Consider the following 16,272-nt stretch of genomic DNA (forward strand, 5'->3'; position numbering starts at 1 on the left):
GGGGTTTCTATTCTATTCCATTGGTCTATGTGTCTGTTTTGGTGCCAATACCATGCTGTCTTGATGATGACAGCTTTGTAGTAGAGGCTAAAGTCTGGGATTGTGATGCCTCCTGCTTTGGTCTTCTTCTTCAAAATTCCTTTGGCTATTCGGGGTCTTTTGTGGTTCCATATGAATTTTAGGATTGCTTGTTCTAGTTTTGAGAAGAATGCTGGTGCAATTTTGATTGGGATTGCATTGAATGTGTAGATAGCTTTGGGTAGTATTGACATTTTGACAATATTTATTTTTCCAATCCATGAGCAGGGAATGTCTTTCCATTTCTTTAAATCTTCTTCAATTTCCTTCATAAGCTTTCTATAGTTTTCAGCATACAGATCCTTTACATCTTTGGTTAGATTTATTCCTAGGTATTTGATGCTTCTTGGTGCAATTGTGAATGGGATCAGTTTCTTTATTTGTCTTTCTGTTGCTTCATTGTTAGTGTATAAGAATGCAACTGATTTCTGTACATTGATTTTGTATCCTGCAACTTTGCTGAATTCCTGTATCAGTTCTAGCAGACTTTTGGTGGAGTCTATCGGATTTTCCATGTATAATATCATGTCATCTGCAAAAAGCGAAAGTTTGACTTCATCTTTGCCAATTTTGATGCCTTTGATTTCCTTTTGTTGTCTGATTGCTGATGCTAGCTAGAACTTCCAGCACTATGTTAAACAGCAGCGGTGAGAGTGGGCATCCTTGTCGTGTTCCTGATCTCAGGGAAAAAGCTCTCAGTTTTTCCCCGTTGAGGATGATGTTAGCTGTGGGCTTTTCATAAATGGCTTTTATGATCTTTAAGTATGTTCCTTCTATCCCGACTTTCTCAAGGGTTTTTATTAAGAAAGGGTGCTGGATTTTGTCGAAGGCCTTTTCTGCATCGATTGACAGGATCATATGGTTCTTCTCTTTTTTTTTTGTTAATGTGATGTATCACGTTGATTGATTTGCGAATGTTGAACCAGCCCTGCATCCCAGGAATGAATCCCACTTGATCATGGTGAATAATTCTTTTTATATGCCGTTGAATTCGATTTGCTAGTACCTTATTGAGAATTTTTGCATCCATATTCATCAGGGATATTGGCCTGTAGTTCTCTTTTTTTACTGGGTCTCTGTCTGGTTTAGGAATCAAAGTAATACTGGCTTCATAGAATGAGTCTGGAAGTTTTCCTTCCCTTTCTATTTCTTGGAATAGCTTGAGAAGGATAGGTATTATCTCTGCTTTAAACGTCTGGTAGAACTCCCCTGGGAAGCCATCTGGTCCTGGACTCTTATTTGTTGGGAGATTTTTGATAACCGATTCAATTTCTTCGCTGGTTATGGGTCTGTTCAAGCTTTCTATTTCCTCCTGATTGAGTTTTGGAAGAGTGTGGGTGTTCAGGAATTTGTCCATTTCTTCCAGGTTGTCCAATTTGTTGGCATATAATTTTTCATAGTATTCCCTGATAATTGTTTGTATCTCTGAGGGATTGGTTGTAATAATTCCATTTTCATTCATGATTTTATCTATTTGGGTCATCTCCCTTTTCTTTTTGAGAAGCCTGGCTAGAGGTTTGTCAATTTTGTTTATTTTTTCAAAAAACCAACTCTTGGTTTCGTTGATCTGCTCTACAGTTTTTTTAGTTTCTATATTGTTTATTTCTGCTCTGATCTTTATTATTTCTCTTCTTCTGCTGGGTTAGGCTGCCTTTGCTGTTCTGCTTCTAGTTCCTTTAGGTGTGCTGTTAGATTTTGTATTTGGGATTTTTCTTGTTTCTTGAGATAGGCCTGGATTGCAATGTATTTTCCTCTCAGGACTGCCTTTGCTGCGTCCCAAAGCGTTTGGATTGTTGTATTTTCATTTTCGTTTGTTTCCATATATTTTTTAATTTCTTCTCTAATTGTCTGGTTGACCCACTCATTCGTTAGTAGGGTGTTCTTTAACCTCCATGCTTTTGGAGGTTTTCCAGACTTTTTTCTGTGGTTGATTTCAAGCTTCATAGCATTGTGGTCTGAAAGTAAGCATGGTATAATTTCAATTCTTGTAAACTTATGAAGGGCTGTTTTGTGACCCAGTATATGATCTATCTTGGAGAATGTTCCATGTGCACTCGAGAAGAAAGTATATTCTGTTGCTTTGGGATGCAGAGTTCTAAATATATCTGTCAAGTCCATCTGATCCAATGTCTCATTCAGGGCCCTTGTTTCTTTATTGACCGTGTGTCTAGATGATCTATCCATTTCTGTAAGTGGTGTATTAAAGTCCCCTGCAATTACCACATTCTTATCAATAAGGTTGCTTATGTTTATGAGTAATTGTTTTATATATTTGGGGGCTCCGGTATTCGGTGCATAGACATTTATAATTGTTAGCTCTTCCTGATGGATAGACCCTGTAACTATTATATAATGTCCTTCTTCATCTCTTGTTACAGCCTTTAATTTAAAGTCTAGTTTGTCTGATATAAGTATGGCTACTCCAGCTTTCTTTTGGCTTCCAGTCGCATGATAAATAGTTCTCCATCCCCTCACTCTCAATCTAAAGGTGTCCTCAGGTCTAAAATGAGTCTCTTGTAGACAGCAAATAGATGGGTCTTGTTTTTTTATCCATTCTGATACCCTATGTCTTTTGGTTGGCGCATTTAATCCATTTACATTCAGTGTTATTATAGAAAGATACGGGTTTAGAGTCATTGTGATGTCTGTATGTTTTATGCTTATAGTGATGTCTCTGGGACTTTGTCTCACAGGGTCCCCCTTAGGATCTCTTGTAGGGCTGGTTTAGTGGTGACAAATTCCTTCAGTTTTTGTTTGTTTGGGAAGACCTTTATCTCTCCTTCTATTCTAAATGACAGACTTGCTGGATAAAGGATTCTTGGCTGCATATTTTTTCTGTCTAGCACCCTGAAAATCTCATGCCAATTCTTTCTGGCCTGCCAAGTTTCAAAAGAGAGATCAGTCACGAGTCTTATAGGTCTCCCTTTATATGTGAGGGCACGTTTACCCCTTGCTGCTTTCAGAATTTTCTCTTTATCCTTGTATTTTGCCAGTTTCACTATGATATGTCGTGCAGAAGATCGATTCAAGTTACGTCTGAAGGGAGTTCTCTGTGCCTCTTGGATTTCAATGCCTTTTTCCTTCCCCAGTTCAGGGAAGTTCTCAGCTATGATTTCTTCAAGTACCCCTTCAGCACCTTTCCCTCTCTCTTCCTCCTCTGGGATACCAATTATGTGTATATTATTTCTTTTTAGTGTATCACTTAATTCTCTAATTTTCCCCTCATACTCCTGGATTTTTTTATCTCTCTTTTTCTCAGCTTCCTCTTTTTCCATAACTTTATCTTCTAGTTCACCTATTCTCTCCTCTGCCTCTTCAAGCCGAGCTGTGGTGGTTTCCATTTTGTTATGCATTTCGTTTAAAGCGTTTTTCAGCTCCTCGTGACTGTTCCTTAGTCCCTTGATCTCTGTAGCAAGAGATTCTCTGCTGTCCTGTATACTGTTTTCAAGCCCAGCGATTAATTTTATGACTATTATTCTAAATTCACTTTCTGTTATGTTATTTAAGTCCTTTTTGATCAGCTCATTAGCTGTTGTTATTTCCTGGAGATTCTTCTGAGGGGAGTTCTTCCGTTTGGTCATTTTGGATAGGCCCTGGCGTGGTGAGGACCTGCAGGGCACTTCCCCTGTGCTGTGGTGTATAACTGGAGTTGGTGGGCGGGGCCGCAGTCAGACCTGATATCTGCCCCCAGCCCACCGCTGGGGCCACAGTCAGACTGGTGTGTGCCTTCTCTTCCCCTCTCCTAGGGGCGGGATTCACTGTGGGGTGGTGTGGCTCGTCTGGGCTACTTGCACCCTGCCAGGCTTGTGATGCTGGGGATCTGGCGTATTAGCCGGGGTGGGTAGGCAAGGTGCACGGGGGCAGGAGGGGCAGGCTTAGATCGCTTCTCCTTAGGTGATCCACTTCAGGAGGGGCCCTGTGGCAGCGGGAGGGAGTCAGATCCGCTGCCGGAGGTTTGGCTCTGCAGAAGCGCAGAGTTGGGTGTTTGCGCGGAGCCAGCAAGTTCCCTGGCAGGAACCAGTTCCCTTTGGGATTTTGGCTGGGGGATGGGCGGGGGAGATGGCGCTGGCGAGCGCCTTTGTTCCCCACCAAACTGAGCTCTGTCGTCAGGGGGCTCAGCAGCTCTCCCTCCCTCTGTCCTCCAGCCTTCCCGCTTTCTGAGCAGAGCTGTTAACTTATGACCTCCCAGACGCTAAGTCACACTTGCTGTCGGAACACAGTCCGCCCGGCCCCTCCGCTTTTGCCAGCCAGACTCGGGGGCTCTGCTTGGCCGGCGAGCCGCCCCTCCGCCCCGGCTCCCTCCCGCCAGTCCGTGGAGCGCGCACCGCCTCGCCGCCCTTCCTACCCTCTTCCGTGGGCCTCTCGTCTGCGTTTGGCTCCGGCGACTCTGTTCTGCTAATCCTCTGGCGGTTTTCTGGGTTATTTAGGCAGGTGTAGATGAAATCTAAGTGATCAGCAGGACGTGCGGTGAGCCCAGAGTCCTCCTAAGCCGCCATCTTGCCGCAACCACCTTTGGTTATCTTTAAATGCTTCGTTGATATGTGTCAAATTCATCTATCAAGCAATAACCAAAAGTAAATACATGAATTAACAAATAATATTTTAAATCCCATTTTCATGACATTTATATTCACATCACCAAGTAACATCTATATGTACAATAGAAATCCTAGAACATGTGCATTAAAAATGGCTGTTGCTTACTAAGAATTTTAGAAACTATCCTGGAATCAGCTCCACTGCAGGTTGTGTTGGTTTATTTATTGTGTTTAAAACTGAGCTCTTGCTTTCACACTCTCTGAAAATATTTGTATGTAGAAAACAATACTTCAAATTCTCTAGGAGCACCTGTACTAAACAGGCATTCTCCTTTCACGTAGGGTAAGTGATCAGCTTCAGCAGGACAAGTATTGAATACCGGGAGCTCAAGAGAGCCTTGTGGGTGATTTGAGAAACGGGGTCATTCTCAGAATACTCCAGACCTATTTAGCGCTGTGGGAGGTGGTAATAAAGCAGACACAAATAACTAATTAGTAAAGGTGACTGTGAGTCACGATTCACATTACTGTGAATAATCAATGATCTTTATATTTTACTTAATTTTTTTGCCTATTATTTTTGTGGCAAGATTATTTCTAAAAGATAGCTTGGAAAGTTGAATGGAGAGATTTACAGGAATGGCTTACTTAGGAAGCTAAAGAAACACTTGATAAGACACAAGCGAGTTGTAATACCATTGCTACATACCCAACCACCAAAATGAATATATTAATATGCAGCCTCAAAAAAATTGAAAATTTGACATCTAATAGCTTCTTAGAGCTACTTAAAGAAAAATAGACATCCCATGACCTGTTCCTCTAGAGATAATTCAGAGTAATAATACGTGGTTTTCTTATCCTCCCCTGAATACGTCCTTTAGATTCTAACATTTCACCTTTGCTTAAGATGTTTTATCTGTCTGGAAGGTCCTTTCATGTGATTGTTTAAAGACACACAGCACACATGGACCTCATAAGAAGCCCATTCCCCCTATTCAAAGCATTCTCTTCTCTCTCCCTTGGTGATTCATGTCCTGTTTTGTTGTTGTTTTAAATTCCTGTATAAAAGCATTGCCCACAAACCTGCCTTGAATAAGCTTTCTTTCAAAGCACATATTGGCCACTCATTTTGATTCTATGAAATTCAACACAATGATTCCCTGAAACTAAAATTGGCAGTCAGATGAGAAAATGTGAAGAAAGCATATGCTTCATGTAGATTAGGGAATTGTGGGAGACGAAAGGATACAGTGTCTTCTTGGGTATTAATCAGTAATAAATTGAATTTCAAATGGAGTAGGAAGATGATATTACATAGTATTTTAAAATATATTTGGCATAACTCTTATATACAAATATAAATACCGATTACATTAGACCTCCTGAAACTGTGACCTCATGAAAAGTGAAAACAGTGTTGATGTTGAATAATTTGCAGGGATATACAAATTTAGGCAACGGTTCTTGATTTTGATTCCAGAGACCCTCTGGCAATCCAATAAAAGCTAAAATAAGTATACACATGTACAAACTCTCTCTCTCTTTCACAGTTGTTGTCTCCATCTCCCTCTCTTTATCTCTCTCTCTCTGTCTCTCTCTCTCTCACACACACACACACACACACACAAATGCACACAAAACTTTTTCCATAATTTCAGACAATAAACAGCCAGGAAATCCCAGCCGAAACCCGGTTCCAGGCAGTGCCTTCAAACATCATGAGCCACCATCCACTGAGGTGACCACGGAGTCTACTACTTGTTTTCTTACTCATCATTAGAAAATGTCTTTGTGTAATAGTGTAGTGATACTTGGACATGTTATGAGGATAGAGCAATTATGTGTATATAACAACATCTTACAAAGAACATTTTTTAACTGAAAATCCAAGAAAAGATTCCAAAGCAAGATGCAGAATCTATGGTAAATGTTTGGACATCTAGTTTTGAGACACAAAACTCTCCCACTCCTTGAAGGTATAAAAGAATCAGGGACTGGAGATCAGAGGAGGATTTTGAAGAGCATTTCATTTCAGAGAACTGCAGGTGTGGGATACTTCCTTAAGCTAATAAAAGCACTTCACTAAGATCATTTAGGGCTGATCACTCCTTGACAATTTGGGGATAATGTGGAGGAAGTACTCATTCTAATTTATGTAAAAATGTGAAAGGCTAGTTAACGGTTTTAATGTTAGAATATAACAGAGGGTGGCTGCAACGGGCATTCAGTGCTCCTAGTTCTCATTGAGACAAAGAGTAAATATTTTCTACAGGTCAAGTGTTAGCCACATGCAAAAGAGAGCTTATCTTGAGTCTTTTTCTACAAGACCTTATAGAAAAGCAGACAGATTCCAGTAATAAAAAGCTGGAGTTATCATTGGATGGTCAGGAGCTGAGGAAAGAGTATGTAATCAGCAGAAATACAGACACATTCAGCCTCACCAAAGAAATTGCAAGGTGAGAGATGCCCAACATTGGGAGGGACCCCAAAAGTCTCACAAAAAAATTCCATGAAAGTCAGTTTTGAACACCTGCCTTATTTGGTGAGTGTCTATGTTAGATCACCATCATAACATGAGTCCCTTAGAATTCTCCCCTCTCCTTGCCTCCCTTCTGTCCTCTTGCTCAAACTCTGGAAGGGACAGGTTCCTCAATAACAAAAGCTTATAAGTAACTAGAAAGAAAAATAGGCCAGTTTTATTTTAGTTATAAATTTAGTTTCAAAAAATCCTGACTATATTATAAAAATAATACATCATGATCAATTACAGTATATTCAGAAATGCAAGAATTATTCAACATTTAAAAAAAAATTTGCAATGAGGGACACCTGGGTGGCTCAGCCAGTTAAGCCATGATCAGCTCAGGTCATGATCTCACGGTTTGTGAGTTCAAGCCCCGCATCGGGCTCTGTGCTGACAGCTCAGAGCCTGGAGCCTGCTAAGGATTCTGTGTCTCCCTCTCTCTGTGCCCATCCCCTGATCACATTCTGTCTGTCTGTCTCTCTCAAAAATTAATATTAAAATTTTTTTAATCTAGCAATGTAATATACCTCACCAATGTTCAAAAGAAGAAAAATTAAAATAGTCATTTTATCAGGAGTCAAAATGTATTTAATGAAAACTAATACCTGTTTATAAATTAAAGCTCTTAGAAAACTAGAGACATAAGGGAGATTTTTCACTTGTTAAAACCTATCAAATCCCCTCAGAAAACATTTTACTTTGTAGAAAAACTATAAAAGGTAGGAAACAAGAATAGGATTCCTCGCCATATAATTTACCCTAGAACTGGAGATCCTGGCCAATGCAATAAGAGAACAGGGAAAAAATACATAAGGCTGGAAGGGGAAAAGATCTAATCATGTGCTCAGTATGTCATTATTTATGTATTAAACCCAAGATAATCAAAAGAGATTACAATCAAGTTATAATCAGAGTCATAAGTTTGCTATATGTATCAAGGTGCAAATCAAGAATGTTCTTCTAGGGTCGCCTGCGTGGTTCAGTCATTTAAATGTCTGACTCTTGATTTCAACTGAGGTCATGATTCATGGTCATGAGATGGAGCCCTGCATAGGCTCTGTTTTGGGCGTGGAGACTGCTTGGGATTCTCTCTCTCCCTTCCCCTGTGCCGCTCCACCCCGCACCCCCCCACCTCTCTCTCTCTCTCTCTCTCTCTCTCTCTCTCACACACACACACACACACACAGTTCTATATATTGTCATCATTAAATGATTGGTTAGTTTTATGTATCGACTTGACCAGCCTGTAGTATCCAGTTCTTTTTTTTTAATTTTTTTTCAACGTTTATTTATTTTTGGGACAGAGAGAGACAGAGCATGAACGGGGGAGGGGCAGAGAGAGAGGGAGACACAGAATCGGAAACAGGCTCCAGGCTCTGAGCCATCAGCCCAGAGCCCGACACGGGGCTCAAACTCACGGACCACGAGATCCTGACCTGGCTGAAGTCAGACGCTTAACCGACTGCACCACCCAGGCGCCCCTCCAGTTCTTTAATCAAAAACTAATCCAGTTCTTTAATCAAAAACAGGTGTTGCTGTGAAGATATTTTGTAAATGTGGTTAACATCTCCATTCAGTTGGCTTCAAGTAAAGGAGATTACCCTTAATAATATGGGTATCTAATCAGTTGAAGGTCCTAAGAGAAGAAACTGAAGTTTACCTCCCAAGAAATTTTACCTCAAGACAGCAGCAGCTACACCTGCCCGAGTGTCTAGCTTGCAAGCCTGCCCAGTGGATTTTAGGTTCCCAGGCTCCACAATCATGTGAGCCGATCTCATCAATAAATAAGTAAATAAGTAAATAAATCCTGTTGGTTCTGCTTCTCTGGAACACTCTGGCTGGTACAGTAAATGAAATAGAAAATGAGATACATTTTATAATGATAAGAAAAATCTGTATTTTATTGAGGAACTGACTTTATAAAAGTAAGTTAGGCCAACAATGAAGAAAAATTTTAACTCTGCCAAAAGACATAACGGAGTGACATAATAGGTTGATGGGTGGGATTTCTTAGTATTTTTTTTTTAATTTTTTTTCAACGTTTATTTATTATTGGGACAGAGAGAGACAGAGCATGAACGGGGGAGGGGCAGAGAGAGAGGGAGACACAGAATCGGAAACAGGCTCCAGGCTCCGAGCCATTAGCCCAGAGCCTGACGTGGCGCTCAAACTCACGGACCGCGAGATCGTGACCTGGCTGAAGTTGATGCTTAACCAACTGCGCCACCCAGGCACCCTGGGATTTCTTAGTATTTTTAAAATGTTATTTCCTCCCAGATAATTTATCAATGCAATTACAACTTTAATCTCAGACCGAATTTTAGGGAAATGTGAAAAAATCATTCCAAAAATGAATGTGGAATAATAAAAGTCTACAAATAGCTAAGAAAATGTTGAAAAATAATAATACATAGAGAAAAGCCACACTATCAGATATGAATACAGATCAGAAAGCCACCGGTGTTACATATGTGCAGTTCTTGCCTAAGAAATGACAAACAGATCAATGGAATCAGGCAGAGTCCCTACAGGATCATATGTATGTGATGAATCATGAGTTAGGGCATCACAAGGAAGAGAACAGGTAATACATTAGATAATACTGAGAAAACTGGCTCACCATAAGAGGAAAAGAATAAGAATTTTTGCTGCAACATGATCTATACAAATATAAATGCATGATATCTAACTGTTAGAGGGAAAGTTATAAAACACTTAAAAGAAAATTTAAGAAGCTTGCTTTGGGAGATTGAATTGGGAAAGCATTTCTTTAACAAGACTCCAAAAGCCCAATTTACAGGGCTAATTTCAGTTTATGAATAGCATAATTTAGTTACACAGAGCAATCCAGTTAGTAGGCAACTTTTACAACTTAATCCCACATAAAGATAAAAGTTGATAGAATTGTATACAATTAATCTGTAAAAGTAGAATAAAAAATTCCATTTTTTGAAATTTAGACTGTAAATGATTCCCAAAGCCCAGCAGTGAGCTGGATTCATAAATCAATGCTTTTGATGCTCAGAAACCTTCTGAATCTTACCAAATCACTATCCAATTGTATCTATTCTTGATAGTGACCCAGACAGAACTCTTCCTCTCCCCTTATCAGGACAAGTTCTAGGTGTGGAGGTAGAGTTCACATTTTCTGTCTTAAACCCCTCCTCAATTTTCTGAACCTTCTCAGATGTGATGTTTCAATTAATCTGTCCCAACACAGGAGACTATGGGGGAAATGTTCACAGGTCCTCAGAGAGGTAGCCATGTGTTAGCATAAAAAGAATGAGACCCATGATCAAATGACTCAGTTTCTAGAGCCATCTGTCCCATTTACCAGCATTATGGCCTTAGAAAACTCACTCGATGCTGTATACACATGGGTAAAAATAGAAGGGTGATTTCTTACAAGGTTCCTTCTAGTTCCGACAACTATGATTCTCCCATTATCCAGTGACCCTACTGTGGGAGTTAAACATCATGGGAGCCCAAAGTGGAAGATATTTGGAAGTGAGTCCTATGGACTCTCAAATTGCAATACAAGGTTAATCACCTCTACCTTCTAGAACAATAGCTGGCCCTATCCTTAGCAGAATAGGAAAGTTTCTGTATCTCTTAGGATTCTTTGGTTGTAGACAACAGGAAAAAAATGGCTAAATTAAGCGACAAAATTTTTTAAAAAGGACTAATTGGAAGCAAATGTGATAAAGACATAAAATTAACAAACAGCTGGTAAACTAGGTTTCCCAAAGGACAGTAACTAGAGAACATCTAGGCACAGAGAGAACAGAGAGGAAAGAAGGTCTCACATCACCATATGAATAATTCTGCACCAACTGCTTCCTAGGCTGGTTTGTCCCCACCTGGAAAGAGACCCTGATTGGCCTAGTTAGGTCACATGCTTACTACCTCTCTGCCAGGGGAAACCATGGCATCTCAACTGAAATGCTGGGCAAGGCTGCTGACAATAAAAGAGCAAGTTCCTTTCCCCCGGAGGGAATCGGAACACAGCGACCAGCAAAAAGGAAACACATGCTGGATAAGCAAAAACACCACATCTCACTATAATCAAGAGAGACCTCTGGTAATAGGGACTGTCACCCTTGGAGCCTTTGCTCATATTGGAAGCCACCTGCTGTCAGGCCTAATAAAACAGTGGGAATAACGGCTGCTCTGTAGCCCATCGTCATCTGTAATGGTCATTTAGTAGCCAGGACTTGTTAGGAAGCCGTGACTCTTTTCACTCTTCTCATTTTTACTTGTCTCTCTTCAAACAAAGAATCTAAGAATATATATATATTCCTAGAATATATAGGAAAGTCAGTCTTGGTGATTTATTTTCCACAGCTTTAAACAGGTAGAGAATAAGAACGCAAAACAGAATGACGTAGAAGTTTATTTCAAAGAAATAATGGAAGCTTTCAAGGTCATAACAAGTAGAAAATCCCCCATAGATGTAGCTCTGCTTTCTTGTGACAAAATCCTTTTCTGGAATTAAAGGTCTGCCATGCTGGCAAGAAAATGTGCTTGGAAGGATCCAGAATTATTCCACCATCTCAGTGAGAAAAGATCTGGAGGCTGCACAAGATATTCGTGCCAACTGTGCCCAAATGTGTCTCTACTCAAATAAGTACTTTTCTTTGCTTTAATAAATTGAAATTTGATTATAAGAATTACTGAATAGTACAAGCTAAGTTTTATTCCCATGGTTTCTTGGGGATTTAATTCCCATTTAATTTTGGCTACTTGATTACTTTTTTTAATGGGACCAAAGTGTGGCCATGGAATGCAGAATGTTTCTGGAGATGCCCCATGGCCTTATCCACTGGCTAACTATGCACCCAAATGAACCCACTGAGAATCCTGCCCCGTGAAACACCCAGCCTATAGCTGCTTTCTGTCCATACAGTACTGGTGGTTTTCTTTGAAAAAGTTCTTTTCACTCATATTTCAGAAATAAGGGGAAGCCAAGCCCCAGAAAAAAAATATTTACTGATAACCACTATCAAAGTACTATCGTGCTCTTGGAGGTACATCCCCCCCCCCCGACCACATCTTCTTATTTTTTACCCCAGTCTATTCCTTTGTTTGCAATGAAGACAAGGAAAGAGGAATTGGGGTAAAAAAAATATCTGGCTTAATTAAGGAGAGGATTTGAAATGTAGTTTTTTCATGTGTTAGTATGAATGAAGATTCTCTCTGGGGTTTAAGCCTGGTCTGATTTTTATTTATTTTTTAAGCCTGGTCTGATTTTTAAAATACATGATGACACATGAATACAATATATTACAAATACCAAGCTCTTATTGAAAGCAAGCTTTTACTAGCTCTGTGACTTAAAAAAAATTTAAATTTGTTTAATTTTGATTTATTTTTGAGAGAGAGAGAGAGAGAGAGAGAGAATGCAAGTTGGGGAAAGGGAGAGAGGGAGACAAAGAATCTGAAACAGGTTCAGGCTCTGAGCTGTCAGCACAGAGCCCGATGTGGGGCTCGAACCCACGGACTGCGAGATCATGACCTGGGACAAAGTTGGATGCTTAACTGATGAAACCACCCAGGTGCCCCTGGCATATCATTTAAACTTCTTTTAGCCTGGCTTTTCTTAACTGTAGAGTAAGTACCTACCTTACCCATCTCAGAGGTCAAGTTGAAATGACAGATGTGAAAATACTAAGCCAAAGTGAAATGAAATGGAATTATTTCTGTGAAGCTAGCCTGAGGTGATACAAATAACACAGACATTGTAGTTAGAACACCTTGGTCCAGTTGAAGATTCTGTTTTTAAATTTGTACTTATTTTGGTGGTTTTGATTGCAAGAACTAGCAATAAATACTACAGAAATCATTAGGAATGGTTTATAGTCAGGCTGAAACAGGCTCAAGTCTAGATTCTGCCACCTAATAACATTTTTTATTAGATAAGTACCTTTTCCTCTTTAAAACTCAGTTTCTTCTCTAATAAAATGAGAATAATGTTCTCTACCAACACCAACATTAAACTTCTCATAAACCCAGAAAAGGGAAGAGAACACCACAACCGAGACATGGAAGCAACCTAAGTGTCCATTGATACAGGAATGGATGAAAGAGATTGTGTGTGTGTGTGTGTGTGTGTGTGTGTGTGTGTATACACACAATAGAATATTAGCCACAAAAAAAAAGAATGAAATCCCTCCATTAGCAGCAACACTGACAAAGCTAGAAGGTATTATGCTAAGTGAAATAACACAGAGAAAGACAGATACTATATGATTTCACTTACATGTGGAATCTAAAAACAAAACAAAACGAACAGAAACAATCCCATAGATACAGAACTAACCAACAGTTTGTTTTAGCAGAGTGGGGAGCAGTTAAGGGACAGGAGAAATAGATGCGGGGGATTAAGAAGCAAAAACTTCCAGTTACAGAATAAACAAGCCACGGGGATGCAATGGACAGCATAGGGAATTTAGTCAGTAATACAGTAATAAGTATATGGTAACAGATGGTAACTAGACTTACCAGGGGGATTATTTTATGACGTTTAAAAATATTGAATCATTGGGGTGCCTGGGTGGCTCAGTCGGTTAAGCATCTGACTTCTGCTTAGATCATGATCTCATGGTTTGCCAGTCTGAGCCCCACATCGGGCTCTCTGCGGTCAGCGCAAAGCCCGCTTCAGACCCTCTGTTTCCCTTTCTCTCTGCCCCTTCCCCATGTGCTCTCTTTCTCTCTCTCTCAAAAATAAATAAACATTAAAAAACATATTAAATCGCTATGATGTACACCTGAAACTGATAGGACACTGTAATGTCAATTATAGATCAATTAAATTTAAAAAAAAAAGAAAGTGAAAAGGAAGAAGATAAGGCAGCTTCGGATGCATATGGAGTTGTGAAAATTTACAAAGGTGGAGAGAAAGAACACAAAAAGGTTAACAGTGACTGCAGGGTCTGAAAACCAAAAAATAAGCAAGTGTTTTAAATGCGTATGAGAATTCTGCTCAGCATAAAAAAAAAAAATTAAAAAGCCTCACATCTAGCAGGCTATAAAGGCAACTTTAGAAATCAAAACCAGTAAACACAGTGACATTTTGCAAGGACATCAGAATGGATCAGGGTATTTTGTCACCACTCAGAAATGAAAAGCAAGAAAATGTGTGCATGAGACGCTCCTCAGCCTAGGTGAAGAGCAGGTATAAATATGTCAACCGTGCTGTACTCCCAGGATCACGTGCGCTTTTTTCACAGTAAGTTTCCAGTGGGCTTTTCTTGAGGCTCAGAGAACTTGTCTTTAGCCGTTTGTAAGCTTTGCATTCCGTAATAGAGCCTGGAGATTGCGCAAGACAAACTTTGGAAATGAAAGCCACATGCAGCTAAATAGCTAACACACTATCTCTCGCGGCGATATTAAAGTATTAATGAGGCAAGTATTTCAGAACAAAGCTGAGTGATATGTTAGATGCGTCTTGTGGAAAATAATTCATGTTATTTTTTTTTCTGAAAAGAATTGAAGCAATAAGCCATATCTAATTCAAGTTATAAATAAATTCGCTCTGGACATTTGAGTGCAAAAGATGTATACCTTAAAGAAATAAAGCTATGGGGCGCCTGGGTGGCTCAGCCAGTTAAGCGTCTGACATCAGCCCAGGTCATGATCTCACGGTTCGTGAGTTCAAGCCCCGCATTGGCCTCTGTGCTGACAGCTTGGAGCCTGGAGCCTGCTTCAGATTCTGTGTCTCCCTCTCTCTCTCTGCACCTCCCAGTTCATGCTTGCACTCTGTCTCTGTCAAAAATAAATAAACTTTTAAAAAATTTAAAAAAAAGAAAGAAAGCTAGACCGTATGTTAATGATGGTGGTGATGATATAGCGAGGTTATAGTAAGGACACAAATGAGTAAGCAGCCAGCTCCAGTCCAATATCCAGGCATCAGGAAAGTCAGAGCATATTTCATGAAGAATCCAGAGAAGTCTAGAGATGTCAGGCACCCAAGGGCCTTCTTTCATGCCTGTGTCCACCCCCAGAGTGGATGTTTGCTTATTTCTGACTTGTCACCACTCACTTTTCTTTTCATCTATTCTCTTTTCTTCGTCTTGACTTCTGTTTCACCCATAACTCTGTCTTTCCCATGATTTTGCCTCACCGAGCCCATGAGACTGTGCTGTCTCTCACGGTCTCCCTGTGTCTTTCCCTTCCACACCAGCAACTCTGTTTCACAACTGACATCCCCAGGGCAGGTAGTGTGATTTCTATCCTCATTTTCTCCCATCAGCCATGGCACAGATTTCTTTGGGTCATATGGCCACTTTTTGCCCCGTCAGTTACCCACAGGAAGGTCACATGGTCTCCACGGCAGGGCATCTGGATGAGAAATTTGCACTTAGGATTGTGCCCTGGTGCCTACGACCTCTCTCAAAGATTATGGAGATCTGAGTGAGTCATTTAGCATCCTTAAGCTCTCCATGCTTACCTCACGAGATTTTTGAAATCATCATATGAGATGATTTATGTGAAAGCCATTCGAAATCTCTAAAGTAATCTATATCATATAAATGTGCAAAATTTAATTTTGTAACCATTTAGCTCTGTATATTAATGATTGAATAACTTCTGGTCAATGCTCTAGGATAAGGTACTTGCTAAAGACTCCCTCAAACAAGCCAACAGTCTGAGGTTAGAACTTTTTTTTATGTTTGTTTGTTTATTTGTTTGTTTGTTTACAAAGATAGGGAGAATCCCAAGCAGGTTTCGTGCTGCCAAGCAGAGAACCCGACACAGGGCTTGATCTCATAAACCATGAGATCATGATCGGAGCCAAAATAGAGAGTCAGATGCTTAACTGACTGCGCCACCCAGGTGCTCCATGAGGTTAAAACTCCTTGTTTACTTCAGCTGAGACAAGAAATTCTGTGATTCTCTTCAGTACATATTGAACTACACTAAGCCACTTAGCCCCATGCTGAACACTGCCCAGATCTAGGAGGAGCATGCCACATAAAGCCTTTCCGCAGAAGGTTTAAAACCAGGTCTTGAAAATATTTTTCCATGATTCTAATATTCACTTATCAATTGTTAGCTTCCAAAAGACACTAAATAAGGCCCTATCATCAAGGTTTGCCCATTTTGAAGGGCTGAAAAATGAAGCACAGG

Source organism: Prionailurus bengalensis, chromosome B2 (assembly GCF_016509475.1).
Source record: "Prionailurus bengalensis isolate Pbe53 chromosome B2, Fcat_Pben_1.1_paternal_pri, whole genome shotgun sequence".
Classification (NCBI taxonomy): domain Eukaryota; kingdom Metazoa; phylum Chordata; class Mammalia; order Carnivora; family Felidae; genus Prionailurus; species Prionailurus bengalensis.